General features: G+C 42.2%; 1 long non-coding RNA gene across 1 annotated transcript in view; it reads left to right on the top strand.

Moving 5' to 3' along the window:
• The window catches only part of LOC128837092 (uncharacterized), a 33,419-nt gene extending 19,466 nt beyond the window's left edge, over window positions 1-13,953 (top strand). Inside the window, exons 2-3 of the long non-coding RNA XR_008444887.1 lie at window positions 7,620-7,671; window positions 13,876-13,953. This is a non-coding gene — a long non-coding RNA (uncharacterized LOC128837092). The remainder of the gene's footprint in view (window positions 1-7,619; window positions 7,672-13,875) is intronic.
• Window positions 13,954-15,352: the final 1,399 nt, after the last annotated feature.

Below are 15,352 nucleotides of genomic sequence, written 5' to 3'. Positions count from 1 at the left end.
ACGGTGAGCTGAGCTGAGCGAGCTCCATGCTTGGCGTGGTATGTTGTCTGCACAGGTAACCCAGGTAAAAAGGAGCGAATCGATTGTCTGCCGTTGCTCTGACGGAGGGGGAGGTGCCTGACGACATGTACCCAGAACCCCCTGCGACACTGTTTTGCATCATTCAGGCATTGGGATCTCAACCCAGAATTCCAATGGGCGGCGGAGACTGCGGGAACTGTGGGATAGCTACCCACAGTGCAACGCTCCGGAAGTCGACGCTAGCCTCGGTACTGTGGACGCAGTCCGCCGACTTAATGCACTTAGAGCATTTTATGTGGGGACACACACAATCAACTGTATAAAACTGATTTCTATAAAACCAGCTTTTATAAATTCAACCTAATTTCATAGTGTAGACATACCCTCAGTCAGTGTCAGAAGCAGAATTAGAAATCAGGACCTCCTGATTCCCGATTCCAGATTGCTCACCTTTCTCTTCTGAAACTTTACTGAACGAGCACCTCAGCTTGGTGCCAGGTGGCCCCAGCTGCTAGTAGTACTGTCTTTGGGATGAGACATAATACCTGGAGCCTGATCATTTATGGTCTTTAAGATCCCAGGGCATTTTCTGCGAGAGGAGGGGTGCATCCCCTGGTTCCCAAACAATGATAGTTATATTCTGCCTGCTTATTTCATTGACTGAGATGATCTTCTTTGCTTCTTGTCTCTAAAGTGCATTGTATTGTTGCTGTTACCATTTTAATGGCTGCTGGCCTGTTATTTTCCACCTCAGAAGCAGCTGCATTTTGGTAATGGTTGCAGAAAGTTCTCTCTCCTACAGGAAGAAGGGGCAACTCCATTTTGGGTCACTTAAAACTCAGCTAAAAAACCAGTAGATTATTCCATTGGAAGCAATCCGGCATTAGGAGAGAAAAGGGTGAGAAGACCTAACCAGTCCTTTCTGTCTCTCATTTATGCTGTTGTGATAACTGCCAGGCTGCTTGAGTGGGACAGAAATAAGGATTTTTCCTTTTTCCTATTTGTTTAATTTTTCAGAAAAATAATGATAGAAACTGGTAAGTGTGTGGACTGAGGCAGTTTGATCTACAGTGATGACAGAGGCTAGAAAAGAGTGCTTAGATATAGAAGTGATAACATGCCTCACTCTACAATATAGAAGTACCCTTTCTGTCCCGAGTAAGTGTTCCTCATCCTCACAAGTTTGCATTCATTCATCCTCCACTTTTGTGAAGAAGAAAAGAAAAGAGGATATTTAAATCAGTGGGATTAAACAGTCCTATGGCAATTTGCACTGAGCACCTGGCTCTTTTTAGATAAGACACAAATGAGCATTGACTAATTCCAAAATACACACTCAAACTGTTGATCTAACTATTTAAGCTATTATCTATGAATTCCTGAGATTTGGATGAGTGAACACTGGAACTAATCCTACCCATTGCATGTAACCTTATGCTTAGGCAGGCATCCATAAAACATAATGAACAGCATATGTAAAGGTATTTTAATTTTTTTTTATCATTAGCAGTTTTTAAAGGAAGGAAATCTACATGAAATATAAACAAATTCAATTATAAAACAGTTAAATGTACTGCAGTTTATGTAAAATACATAATACAGATCTTTGTCAGTAAAAACAGTATGGAAATTAAATTATAAAATGGGTATAAAAGACATGGGAAAGCCCAAAAAGCATGAATAAAAGAAAATAAAGGAGACCTGAGAACTAGACCTCAGTGTGGCTCATTGTCGCCCTCCAGTGGCTAGGTTATGTATCGGTGTGTATAAATATTACAGATGCTCCCCACCTTACACAAGCGTTCCGTTCTGGCACGCCTTGCATAACTCAAATTTTGCGTAAGTCGGAAACATATACCCGACCATTACGCAAAAAACCCCACACTATTTCTAGCTTATGGAACTTTTTCCGTAAATGCAGATTTGCGTAACCCGGGGGGTGTCTGTACTCCCTCTAGGTTAATTGGCCTGATCCCTCTCTCACCAAAGTCATTGGGTTGTTTAGATCAGTGGTTTTCAAGTTTTTTTTAAATTTGCAGACCTCTACAAAATTTCAAGTGGAGGTACGGACCTTTTTGGAAAGCTTAGACATAGTTTGTGGACTCCTAGGGGTCCGCAGACCACAGGTTAAAAACCACTGCTTTATATAAAGCAGTTAAGACTGGTGCATTTAGCTACAGAAGTACCAGGTTCAATTCCCATCCATCTATTCAATACCTTTCAACCTATAGCTGGTCTTCTCATCCCAAACCATTGCAGGAGGTGATCCATCCATCCAGGTCTTGAATCTGATTTCCAATGTTTTTAAATCAGAATAGATTATTGTGGGTTCTTTTTTTTTATTTATTCCGCACCCATCATCCCCGCAGCAAATTGCAAACTTCAGGCTTCTGAGTCACCTCAGGATTCATTACGAGTTTGCGTTGGTAGGAAGGCATGTGACCAGTATCTTTGCACTAACTGAAGAATTACAGAATAACGTACGGTAGACTGTCTTCTAATACTTCTATTAGCTCAATGTCTGATAAGATGAGAACATGAGAAATGTTAGCAGTCCATGAACATGTACTGTACTTTGAAGAGACACAGCACTATGTAAGTACTAAGTATTACTATTAATTGTAGTATTATTTAGAAATCTATATTGGACTTCTAGCTATTATCTGTCTGGCTCCGTCACCCTATTTTCTACATGTTCATTTTAGTTAGGAGTAGACATTGCTATCACAGCAGTATCTCAATAATGAATAGATTTATACAGAAATCGTCACCCTTTTTGGTTAATTATTCCTGCCAATTAAGTGTTTACCCTAAATGCAATTATTGTGGGAATAAAAGCCCTTGTAATCAGACAACATGCTTTAATGGAGACAGAACTTTGTTTCACAGCTGTACCTCAATTAGAAATTGAGACCCATGAAGAAAGCACTATTGGTTAATTATGCTAATAAGGAAATAAGCCACCATCTATGTGAACTGCTGGTTGGATAACGTGTCACTAAATGATACCTTACTTTATTGCAAACATCTTCAAGGGGCTTATTTACTTTCTTGAAACATAACCCAAGGAAGTTTAATGCACTGTTCAACCACATTCAAAATCTGCACTCTGAACTCTTATAAGAAATATTCAAGTGTCCAGGGAGTTGCAGGATCATGTCCTAAAACAGAACAACAAACTAGAATTACTTAAAAAGTTCAAGTCAGGAAAATTGCTTTTCCAAAAGCCTACCCATGAGTCACACTGTCCCCGATTCAACATAAATCCATTTACTTCAAAGCATTACTTAATACTCAATGGCAACAATTTAGGCCACCCTTCATCTTAAGGTTGCATTTACAAATAGTTTATAAAGGGCTAATAAATGATTTATAGCTGTTATAAGTACACAACAGCCATGTAGCTACTGTAGGTAGCTATCAGCCCATCTACAGAAGGTGTTATGGGTAGTTTTAAGCCAGTATTATGAACAATCTGTTGGCTTGTTGGATTCTATAAACAATCTGTACCAATCAATGAACCATTTATTAAAATATCTGTTACTCATTTATTAGCCCTTTATAAATGGAACTTTCCTATAAATTGTGATTAGAATGGGCGTATGCTCAAATGAAGCTGTGTACAGACACATCGGGGCTTAGGAAACAAAGTTGTCTAAGAAACCTAACAAAGCCTTTCCTTATTACTATTACTACTGCCTGGTCACTTCAGATGTTTGCCCATTTGTTTTTACTTTTCCGGCTTCAGAGTACGGTTATGGGGGCTAAGATCTGTCAATTACGGCCAGATCTCCAAAAGAGCTCAGAGCTGGATTTTCAAATGCTCAGCATCCAAAATTGGGGCCAGGTTTCCAAACAAGCTCAGCACCGTTACCTATTGAGGTCCTCTGCTGGCTCATGTAAGGCATAGCTATCAACTAGCCGTCTTAAAGACACTGGGCCAGATCCCCAGCTGGTGAAAGTCAGTGTATTTACTTCAGCTGAGGGTCTAGGAGCTGTCTGGTTTTCCAAAAGTAAATGTTAATACCCCAGAGACTATCTATGTGATTGGTGTGAACTGAAATCTCTACTACAATGACTCTGTTGCAGCTCCTGTTGCCTGGACAACATTATTTAAAATCCTCAGTGAACAAATCCACATGGAACTTACAATATTCAATTTAAATTGCTATTATTTCCAGTAACTTGTAACCAACTCAATGCAGGATATTCTTTAATGTATTGAGTGCATTTAATCTAATTCACAAATGATTATTATTGATATTACAGTGGTGCTTCACTGAGGTAGGCACCATATAAATATATAGTAAGAGAGACCCTCTACCTTAAAGAGCTTACACCCTAAAAAATTACAGACAGACAACGGCAGGGGAAACAGAGGTCAAATGAGTTGCCCAAAGTCATACTGCAGGCTAGAACCCAGGTCTCCTAAGTCAGTGTTTCTCAATGACAGATCCATGGACCAGTGCTGGTCCCTGGTCTACACTGGGGGGCACTAACCCTGCTTGAGTGCCTAAAAATAGCAGTGTGTCTGCCGTGGTATAGGCAGCTGCTTGAGCTAGTTACCCAGAGTACAATCCCACCTGATCCTCCGGGTACACACTTGGGCAGCTAGCCCAATCCTCCACCTGTGTCCCTGGGGACACTGCTATTTATATGTGCTAGCTTGAGCAGAGCTAGCACAGGTACCTCTGCGCGAGCTGGGAATCACACCTCTCAGCTCACATAGAGACTTACCCATAGTCTACTACCCTATCCGCTAGAACACATTGCAGGCTAAAGGCTCTAGTCCTACAGTGATATTCATGAGGGCAGAGCCATAGGCCTCTACAGGGCCCCAGAAACTTGGTGCCTAAAAGCTGAACGCTCCAGGAAAAATTCCTGTTATTTTTCATGGTGGAAGTCCCAGTGCAGCTTTCTAAAGTACTGATGATCGCTCATTTGCATGGGTCATCTGAAGGTGGTGGTAGGAGCAGGGGAACATTCAGAGCTGCATGGATTACAGCTCCAGTTATAGATATTCTCATTATGGTTGGGATAGAAATATATCAACTTGAAAACAACAAGATCCTAAATAGAGAATTTTCCTTTGCCCAATTTAGCCATAGCATTAAAAAAAAAAGTCAGCTGTCTAAAATCATTTTTAAATGGCACTATTTGCTTCAGGCAGGAAGAAAAACACTTGTCTGTATGGTCTCATTTACTGGCAAGAATTTGTTCTTGTACGTATTCAGTCACCAACATGGTAATGAGCCCATCTCTGTGTGAACCAGCTCTTTAGTATTCACTTTTACTAGACCCGAAAATATTCATGAGCCGCTTCTTAAAAATGTGAAACTGTTGACCTCGGATCACGATTGTCACTAAATGTACTATATTCAAAAACCTAATATGAAAGGAGCATCTCCAGCTTCTACCTGTCCTGTACTCCAACAAAACTGAATTAAATTACTCCTAAAGTTAATTTACCAAACTCTATTTGCAGGCATAAAAAGCTAATGTAACATCCCGAAAGCTGCTATTACATGTCCACATGTCATGTGCTTTGGGAATATCGGATCCAGTTCACAGCTCATAAATGCCTAATTAAAGAAAAATATATACAATGATTTTAATTGGTTCATTGCATCATTTGTTTTTATTGTGCTTTTGAATCCTTGTTCAATAGTCACAGCTAAAACCCCTCCAGTTCACAGGGAGGAAAAAGGAAAGAAAAGGTTCTTAACAATTTAAAGATAAGTAGGAATTCAATAATTGCTGCATGTACAGTAATGTATAAAAGGCTAGTTGCTTGTTAGAATATAAATCTGGGTTTTAAAACATCACTAAGTAGGCAGAATTTATCTATTTATTGGCTACATGCTCTAATAGTGCTGGCAAAGGAGCTGTCTAATTTGCAAGAAAGTCCAGCATAGTTTAAAATTCAGTCCAAAAGTTTTAGCTAATCAGCTGGCAACCAAAAAGTGCAGTTGGAATGTCTAATGGAGTCCTTTATGCCCATCCCCCCAAAATCAGAAATAATGCTTTGGGGTCTTTCTTTTATTATCACTATTGATTTTCAGACCACACTACAAAAAATGACAAAAAAAAGTTTAATAAAGATTTCTTACAGTTAAAGCAGTTTACATCTAATAGTTGATAAAGAAAATTCAATTCATAATTATTTATGAACCAGCATCAGGGAGTTTATTACTTTGATTACTCACTAATCATTTCCCGTAAATGCAGTGACCTAAAAATCCTATATAATCAATAAAGTAGTAAATTCCAGATTTAAATCACTGCACCTTGTATTCTTGAGTAAACCTCTGGGTAATTTACAAAGGCTGTTGAATTTTATAGTAAGTGTTTTTCAAACCAAGCTGGATTCTAAACAATAATGACTTTTTAATGTGGATCTGTGATTACATTGTCATAGTGAAATACGACAGTCTTTGACTGCATTAGAAATGAGGCAGAGTGTGAATTACTCCAAAGGCATAGATTACCATAGCCTCAGGTAAAGCAATCTTCATAAATTAAACTCCAATCTAAAGTGACTTGTCACTATAAACCTGTTGCTACTACTAGTAACTTAAATTTCAATGTACAATTTGTAAACAATTTCTTTTCTTATTGTTACAATGGGGAATAGTTACTTTGGTAAAGTGCATTAAAGCGATTAGAGTGGAAAAGTAACATTACATGAATATTTTGTGGATTTCATTTCCATAATTTTGAAAAGCTGATGTTTTAGAAAATGCACTTTGATGGCGGCTAAAATGTTTATGCCATTAAGATAGTTAAAGCTGTCAGCTGTAGGAGCCTGTGAAGGGGTACAGTCACAGCAGGTGACACCTTAGGGCTGTGACATATACTTAGCCAACAGGGTGTACATTTTCAAAAGTGACTATTGAGTTTAGGTGACTGAATGTTGGGGTTCCCAGATTCTTCAAGGCTTTTTTAAAAAAGAAAAAAGTTAAAAAATCAGGAGTCTTGAATTAGCATTCAGAAACAGAAGCACCCCAAATCACTGGTCAGTTTTGAAAACTTAAGCCATTATGATTATTATTCTAGCATGTCCAAAATCTTGGACTAGCAAATGGCTAGAGAGGTACTAGAAAGGTAAAGACATGCACATCATAGAAACTAATTTATGTTATGTTTTAAAAATATGTGGTTATGTAACTAACGGCTCTATCATGATGCATATGCACAAGATGGTTGAATTCAGGTTACACAGGTCACCTTAATTCTGCTATTTCCTAACCTTTTGAGTGCTTTCTTTGCAACCTTAATAATGTCCTTTTGATGTAGTTTTCTGTGTGTAATTGGTAAATGGGGTCATGTCAAGTTGGGGCAATCTAGCAATGTGAAATATTTACATTATATTATAATGTAAGTCATTTTTCAGTTGTGTAAATACAACTTTAGCTTAATTTTTTTCTTAGAACTTCAAACTGATATTTAAATAAAAAACAAAACATTTTCAAACTGCATTTGTAAAACAAATGGTTCTGAACTGCAGCCTAGCCCAGCTGAGTCAGAGAGAATTTTTACTGCTGAATTGTTAACCCCAGAATTTGTATATTTAATATGCTGTTTTATGTTCTTAATAGAAGACCCTTTGCTATGATAACAGGAAAAGCACCACTAAAATAATCAAAGCAGGTAAGCTATGAACTTACAGCATCACAAGTCAAGATGCCATCACCTAGTGTCTGAATCCATTATATGACAAATAGTGTAATCACTAACAATATCTATCATTTATGAAAATATTTCAGCCAGCTTCTCCAGGCCTGTTGTATAAAGGGTTTAATCTCTGATGCATCACACTGAGTTTAAAAGCCTCTAACATTGCTATTCCCATCTGTCTTCCACTGGCTTCCTCACTGCTGTGCTAATTGTTTTTCTTCCAGTATGTAACCTGTCACCCCTCGGAGATAATCACTCCTCCCAGGAATGCAGTGCTCATCCTCTTAGAACCATCACCTCGGCTGGTGTTGTTAGTCACATGGTATATGTAGATGAGTAGAAGATATCTGATTGACTTGGTTCTAGAACACCTTCCGAGCAGCACAGCAGGTTGTCTTTCTGTCAAGCTCTTCCTCTCCACTGATCTGATTTTAAGGATTTCTTCCAAGACATTTAAGATTTGGCTTCTTTTGGATCAGAAACATTCCCAGCTGTGTATTAGATCCGCAAGGATTATTTCAAACAGGATTTCCACACACACCCCCCACCCCCCAGTCAGCCACATTATAGGTACGCTGCAGTGCAACTCACACACATCCCCAGATACAAATCCAGTTTCAGACCACAGAGCTTGTTAACAATAGAAGCTACCGTGTTCCCTCCTTCACCAACACAGTAATCAAGCAAGGAATCATAGTGCGTAAAGAATCAAAAAAGAGAGGGTGGCTTGAAAACCAAAGGTTATGTGAAAATGTACTGAAACAGACATATTGTGAACTGATCCATCTTTAATGTAGTCCATTCATTCACTTGCATTGAAATACTTGTAAACATAATCCAACCCATCCCTTTTTCAGACAGTCTTGCTATGATTTGGGTTTTTTATACAAAATACCTGAACTGATGAGAAATGAAGCTTCAGACCATGAAATTTCAGCCTAACTTCATTGCAAAATCCAGCCTGGATTGCGTCAGCATAAACACCTTTGCTAGGCCCTGGGGATGGAAAGTCCACCAAAGGATGAGATTGCAGCATCTGGAAGGGATCACCACCTCCCTCCTACTCCGATGGGGTTGGGAGTGTCTCGGGTCAGTGCAGCCTCAGGAGGAGATGGCCAAAGAGGGCTACGTGGAAGAAGTGCAACCCCCACTCCTTTGAAACTCCTCCTGCAAATGAAAGCCGTCTGTAGCAGAAGCACTGATGGAAGGTGTTAGCGCAAAGGCCATTTGCCTTACCTCAGGGTGAGTTCAGGAGGATCATTGGCACAAAGGACGTGTCATTTCCATCTTCCTGCACTACTGACAGTGAGTCAATCCCCATGTCTGAAAAAGAAATATTCTGAAGGGCCAGAAGCACGATCATAATGTTGTTCCCATTCCCAAAGTACAGCCCCGGCTTTGTGTATCTGATTTGAATCCTTTTGGGAACCAGCCATTTGTAAAATTAATGCCCACCCCTCCTATAGCTAGCTAAGGAGCTTCTGCCTCCGGCAGGAACCACACTGTTACTGAAGCACTTGACACATTTTGACTGCAGGCACTTGCTTATTTGCTCTGCTGCAAGGAACATCAGTTGGCTACTACCGTTGTTATTGATCCAAAGGAAAATGATTTTTTAAGAAATGTGAAGGCATCATGTTATATCGGGTAATGCGATAAACCAATAGAACAGGCACACGAGTGAAAGCATGAAAACGAAACAACAGCACCACCAGCAGTAAAACCACAGCTTGATGGTATTTTTGGCCTGTGATGTGACTCTCTGGTAGACTGTCTGCTAAAAACCATAACATGTCTGTGGGCATCTCATTCCCCAGATGGTTCAGCTCTTTCCAGCCATCCACCCTTAGAAGAAGTTATTTTGAGTAACTGTAGTCAGCTGGGCTGAGATCATTATTTGCTAACTCTCAATAAATAAAACCCACTCCGGGTCTGACTGTGTCCAGCTCCTAGTTAGGTCTGCAAGGAGGGGAGTAGAGAAGGGGGCTGATTCAACACTGGCCTGGGCCTGTGGTCCCTGTATACCAGATATGCAGCTGCAAACAAGCCATAGGGCAGGTATAAGATCCCTCCCCAGAGATTGCTCTGGTGATTCCTACAGCTCTATGTTATCTTGCAGCCCCTCCCGCATTGCATGGGGTGAGCCACAGCAGGCTAGGGGCAGAGTTGGGGTGTGGTGAGGGGGGAGGGTGTCATGAGATGTAGCCAGGGTGTTTCTAGATCTGGGTGATTCCATGCACTTTTGGTAGCCTTTAGGGACGATTGTAATGGGAGAGATTGTGCCAGGCCTGAATCAGCTCCCTTCAGCCCCTGAATTGGGGAGGTCACCTGTGCTGGCAACTGCACCAATGCCGTTATTAATCTGGCTTGAGAAATCTCTCAGCTTTTCACCTCCATGCAAGGGCTGAGCAAAACTTGTCCTTCTCTGAATTCCGAGACTGTGCAATACTAGTGTGGACCAAAGTTTTTGGAGAGTGTTGGGGACAACTTCCTGGTGCAAGGGCTGGAGGAACCAACTAGGGGCTGTGCTCCTCTTGACCGGCTGCTCACAAACAGGGAAGAATTGGTAGGGGAAGTAGAAGTCGGTGGCAACCTGGGCAGCAGTGATGATGAGATGGTCGAGTTCAGGATCCTGACAAAAGGAAGAAAGGAGAAGAGCAGAATATGGACCCTGGACTTCAGAAAAGCAGACTTTGACTCCCTCAGGGAACTGATGGGCAGGATCCCCTGGGAGACTAATAGTAGGGGGAAAGGAGTCCAGGGGAACTGGCTGTATTTTAAACCGTCCTGATGTGCAGAAAGAATTGCAAATATGGCAGGCGACCAGCTTGGCTTAACAGAGAAATCTTAGGTGAGCTTAAACGCAAAAAGGAAGCTTAGAAGAAGTGGAAACTTGGACAGATGACTAGGGATGAGTATACAAATATTGCTTGAGCATGCAGAGGTGTAATCAGTAAGGCCAAAGCACAACTGGAGTTGTAGCAAGCAAGGGATGTGAAGGGTAACAAGAAGGGTTTCTACAGGTATGTTAGCAACAAGAACAAGGTCAGGGAAAGTGTGGGACCCTTACTGAATGGGGGAGGGAACCTAGTGACTGATGATGTGGAAAAAGCAGAGGTACTCAATGCTTTTTTTGCCTCGGTCTTCACAGACAAGGTCAGCTCCCAGACTGCTGCACTGGGCAGCACAGTATGAGGAGGAAGTGAGCAGCCCTTAGTGGTGAAAGAACAAGTTAAGGACTACTTAGAAAATCTGGACATGCACAAGTCCACGGGGCCAGATCTAATGCTGAGGGAGTTTGCTGATGTGGTTGCAGAGCCAGTGGCCATTATCTTTGAAAACTCGTGATGATTGGGGAGGTTCAGGACGATTGGAAAAAAGGCAAATATAGTGCCCATCTTTAAAAAAAGGGGGAAAGGAGAATCCGGGGAACTACAGACCGGTCAGCCTCACCTCAGTCCCTGGAAATATCATGGAGCAGGTCCTCAAGGAATCCATTTTGAAGAACTTGGAGGAGAGGAAGGTGATCAGGAACAGTCAACATGGATTCACCAAGGGCAAGAGATACCTGACCAACCTGATTGTCTTCTATGATGAGATAACTGGCTCTGTGGATATGGGGAAAGCGGTGGACGTAATAGATCTTGACTTTAGCAAAGCTTTTGATATGGTCTCCCACAGCATTCTTATCAGCAAGGTAAAAAAGTATGGACTATAAGGTGGATAGAAAGCTGGCTAGATTGTTGAGCTCAACTGGTAGTGATCAATGGCTCGATGTCTAGTTGGCAGCCGGTATCAAGCGGAGTGCTCCAGGGATCGGTCCTGGGGCCAGTTTTGTTTAACATCTTCATTAATGATCTGGATGATGGGGTGGATTGCACTCTCAGCAAGTTTGTGGATGACACTAAACTGGGGGGAGAGGTAGATATGCTGGAGGATTGACAAATTGGAGGATTGGGCCAAAAGAAATCTGATGAGGTTCGACAAGAACAAGTGCAGAGTCCTGCACTTAGGATGGAAGAATCTCATGTACTGCTACAGGCTGGGGACCGACTGGCTAAGAGGCAGTTCTGCAGAAAAGGACCTGGGGATAACAGTGGACGAGAAGCTGGATATGAGTCAACAGTATGCCAAGAAGGCTAACAACATATTGGGCTGCATTAGTAAGAGCATTGCCAGCAGATCGAGGGAAGTGATTATTCCCTTCTATTCGGCACTGGTGTGGCCACATCTGGAGTGTCGCATCCAGTTTTGGGCCCCCCACTACAGAAAGGATGTGGACAAATTGGAGAGAGTCCAGTGGAGGGCAATGAAAATGATTAGGCGGCTGGGGCACATGACTTATGAGGAGAGGCTGAGGGAACTGGGCTTATTTAGTCTGCAGAATAGAAGAGTGAGGGGGCATTTGATAGCAGCCTTCAGCTACCTGAAGGTGGGTTCCAAAGAGGATGGAGCTCGGCTGTTCTCAGTGGTGGCAGATGACAGAACAAGGAGCAATGGTCTCAAGTTGCAGTGTGGGAGGTCTAGGTTGGATATTAGGAAAAACTATTTAACTAGGATGGTGGTGAAGCACTGGAATGGGTTACCTAGGGAGGCGATAGAATCTCCATCCTTAGAGCTTTTTAAGGCCTGGCTTGACAAAGCCCTGGCTGGGATGATTTAGCTGGGAATTGGTCCTGCTTTGAGCAGGGGGTTGGACTAGATGACCTCCTGAGGTCCCTTCCAACTCTGATATTCTATGATTCTATGATTCTATATGCAGCAGCAGTCAAAAAAGCAAACAGAATGTTAGGAACCATTACAAAAGGGATATATAAGATAGAAAATATCATAATGTCTCTATATAAATCCATGGTATGCCCACATCTTGAATACATCACCATCCCCACGGCCAGAGGCACCCCAAGATGACTGCCCCCCATGTCCAGAGGAGCCCCGGCCCGCCCATCCCAGCCATGCCAGCCCCGCAGCACCAGGCCAAACTGCTGGCCCCAACACCGCCCCATGCGGCTGGCTGGAGCTGAGTCCCCGCCAGCTTCAGGGCAGAGGGAGAAGGAGGGCGGGGCCTTTGGGTGGAACATGGGTGGGGCCATGGCCTAGGTCAGCAGAGACTTAGCCTGCCTCGGCCTTTTATACCTGCTGCCCATGAAACAGCTTCCATATGAGAAGAGATTAATAAGACTGGGACTTTTCAGCTTGGAAAAAAGATGACTAAGGTTCCCAGCCAATGGGAGCTGCGGAACCAATGCTCAGGGCGGGGCGGGGGCAGTGCACACAGCCACCTGCTGTGCCTCCGCCTAGGAGCACCTGGGACAGGTTGCCACTTGTGGGGAGCCACCCGAGGTGAACAGTCCCCAGATCCAGCACTCCAAGCCCCCTCCCATGCCCCAATTCCCTGCCCCGAGCCCCTTCCCACACCCAAACTCCCTCCCAGAGCCCATGCCCTGCACCCCCTCTTGCACCCAAACTCCCTCCCTCTTAGTTAACTGGCAGCTCCCCATCCCCACAACATGCCAGATAAAACAGCTTTTACTGTATCTGGCATTTTCTATTTTCAGTCAGGCTGAAAATGTCACTTGGTCAGTCTCTTTCATGACACTGGAGTAATTGCATCTTTGGTCCAGACCAGAATTCAGAAGGTGAGGTATATGTGGATGATAAATAATGGAGGGAGGTGGGGAGGGAACTGAGAATCTAAACACCTTTAAAAACGGTTCTGTGCTAGAGACAGGGTAAAGGCTCTGAGCTGGGTTCTTACTTTTTTGAACCAGTCCACCCATTTCTCTGAGGAACACAAACAAGCATTCTGCATTCCTGTGACATTCCTAGCATGTGCACATATACACTTTCAGAAAACACAGTAATCAGTTACCCAGTGAATGAAAAACTGATCTAAATACTGATCAAATCAGATCTTCAGCTGGCGTAACTCGGCGTGCTTCAGTGGAGCTATTCCAGTTTACACCAGAAGAGGATCTGACCCCAAATCAGGAAAACAACAAATGAACAAACCCATTATCCATCCATTAGTACCTACTGGCTGAGCTACATCCATAAAACCTTGTTTTACACACGTACTCCTGCAATTCCCCAGTAGAGCTAATGAGATTACATGTGCAGTATCACTCGAACTAGAAACTTGACACATTCTAATGAGTTCCTTCCTTCTGCCCACAGATATAAAGGAAATAGCAAGCTTTCCCTCGTCTATATAGGAGGTAGCCAGCACCCATTCTGAACCTTTCTTATGCAGACACATACACCCACACAGACTCAGGGGTATATGGGGAGAACCCATCCTGAGTTTTTCATCTGTCACTTTGCATCAGAAGGAATGTGACATGGTAACACGATGCGAAACACACTACACCAGAATGTGTCACCTGGAAACGTGAAAGCATAGCATCACCTCACACCTGCAGGTAAGTTATTTTCAGACTGAAATAACTTTCTTTTTTTTTCCTTTTCAAAACTGTGGGTGCTCTATAAGCCGCTAATCAGTTACTTACCTCTAAGCATATTCTTCTTTTTTTTTTTTTTAGAAATCCAGTTAAGTATTTATAGACTTTATGCTGCAAGACTTTAGATTTAAAATGAATGCACATAGAAAAAAAGGAACATGTGGTCCATTTCTGTTTTATTTGTATTATACTGGCTTCAGAATACCTTTACAGTGATATAGAGACCTGATCTGTTTATTAATCCCCAACTCCACCTTTAAGGCGATTTTTGAATGAGAATATAAATATTTAAAATCCACTGATATTAGTAATATTTTTTAATCCTTTACATGCACATTTAAGGAGACTAAAATGGCAAAAAATAAGTACGTGCCTAGTCCTGAACTCCTTATCCAAGGACAAATGCTACTACCCACAAACCCCAACCTCGGTAGGTGCTGGAGTCTCTAAAGAAAGCAGAACCATTGCGGTTTCTATGCACAGGGTGCAAGCAGCAGGGGCACAACACACAAGGAGACTCTGCATTCTCTGCATGCCATCGTGCTTTGCTCCATGGTGACTTTCCCCAGGGTAATACAGAGATAAACTGGGGATTGTGGAAAGGCAGCAGACCAAGGGAAGGGCCAGATAGTGGCCTCTGGATGCACCTCTGTCGATCTATGGATTTATAAGCAGCTAATTGTTGTGGTATCTAGTATTGCTACATGAATCCATAGGCCGAAATCTCCTTGAAGGGGTGCAGAGGTGGTTTTGCTTCTAGCACAGACAATGGGCTGCATAATGGTTCTCACAGGGGTTCTGTACCAAGCTATTGGATTAATAGGTCAATATCTTCCTGGAATATTAGTGAGACCAATTTTATTATTCTAGGAACTCCATGACTTGAATCATGTAATGTGACATTGGACACACCACTGGACAATGGATTAATTGACCTAGTAATTCTTTTCCAGCTCTTATTTCTATGATTTTATAATATTAATTTAAAAAAAATGAGAGAGTCTTCTGAACATGCTATGCCAACAGAAGGAGACAAAAAGACACCACAAACAGATCAACAAAATCAATGATGGCTGCTAACTGACAGGAAAGAAGTCAGCAATGAGTAACTTGAAAAAATTAGGCAGGAATGAAAGTGGAATAGGCTAGTAGAATTGTCTGATAGCAGAAAACTAATGCTCATGGCGAGATAC

Source organism: Malaclemys terrapin, chromosome 4, assembly GCF_027887155.1.
Source record: "Malaclemys terrapin pileata isolate rMalTer1 chromosome 4, rMalTer1.hap1, whole genome shotgun sequence".
Taxonomy (NCBI): Eukaryota; Metazoa; Chordata; order Testudines; family Emydidae; genus Malaclemys; species Malaclemys terrapin.
Note: the sequence above shows the minus strand (reverse complement) of the source record. Positions and strands in the feature narration are given on the sequence as shown.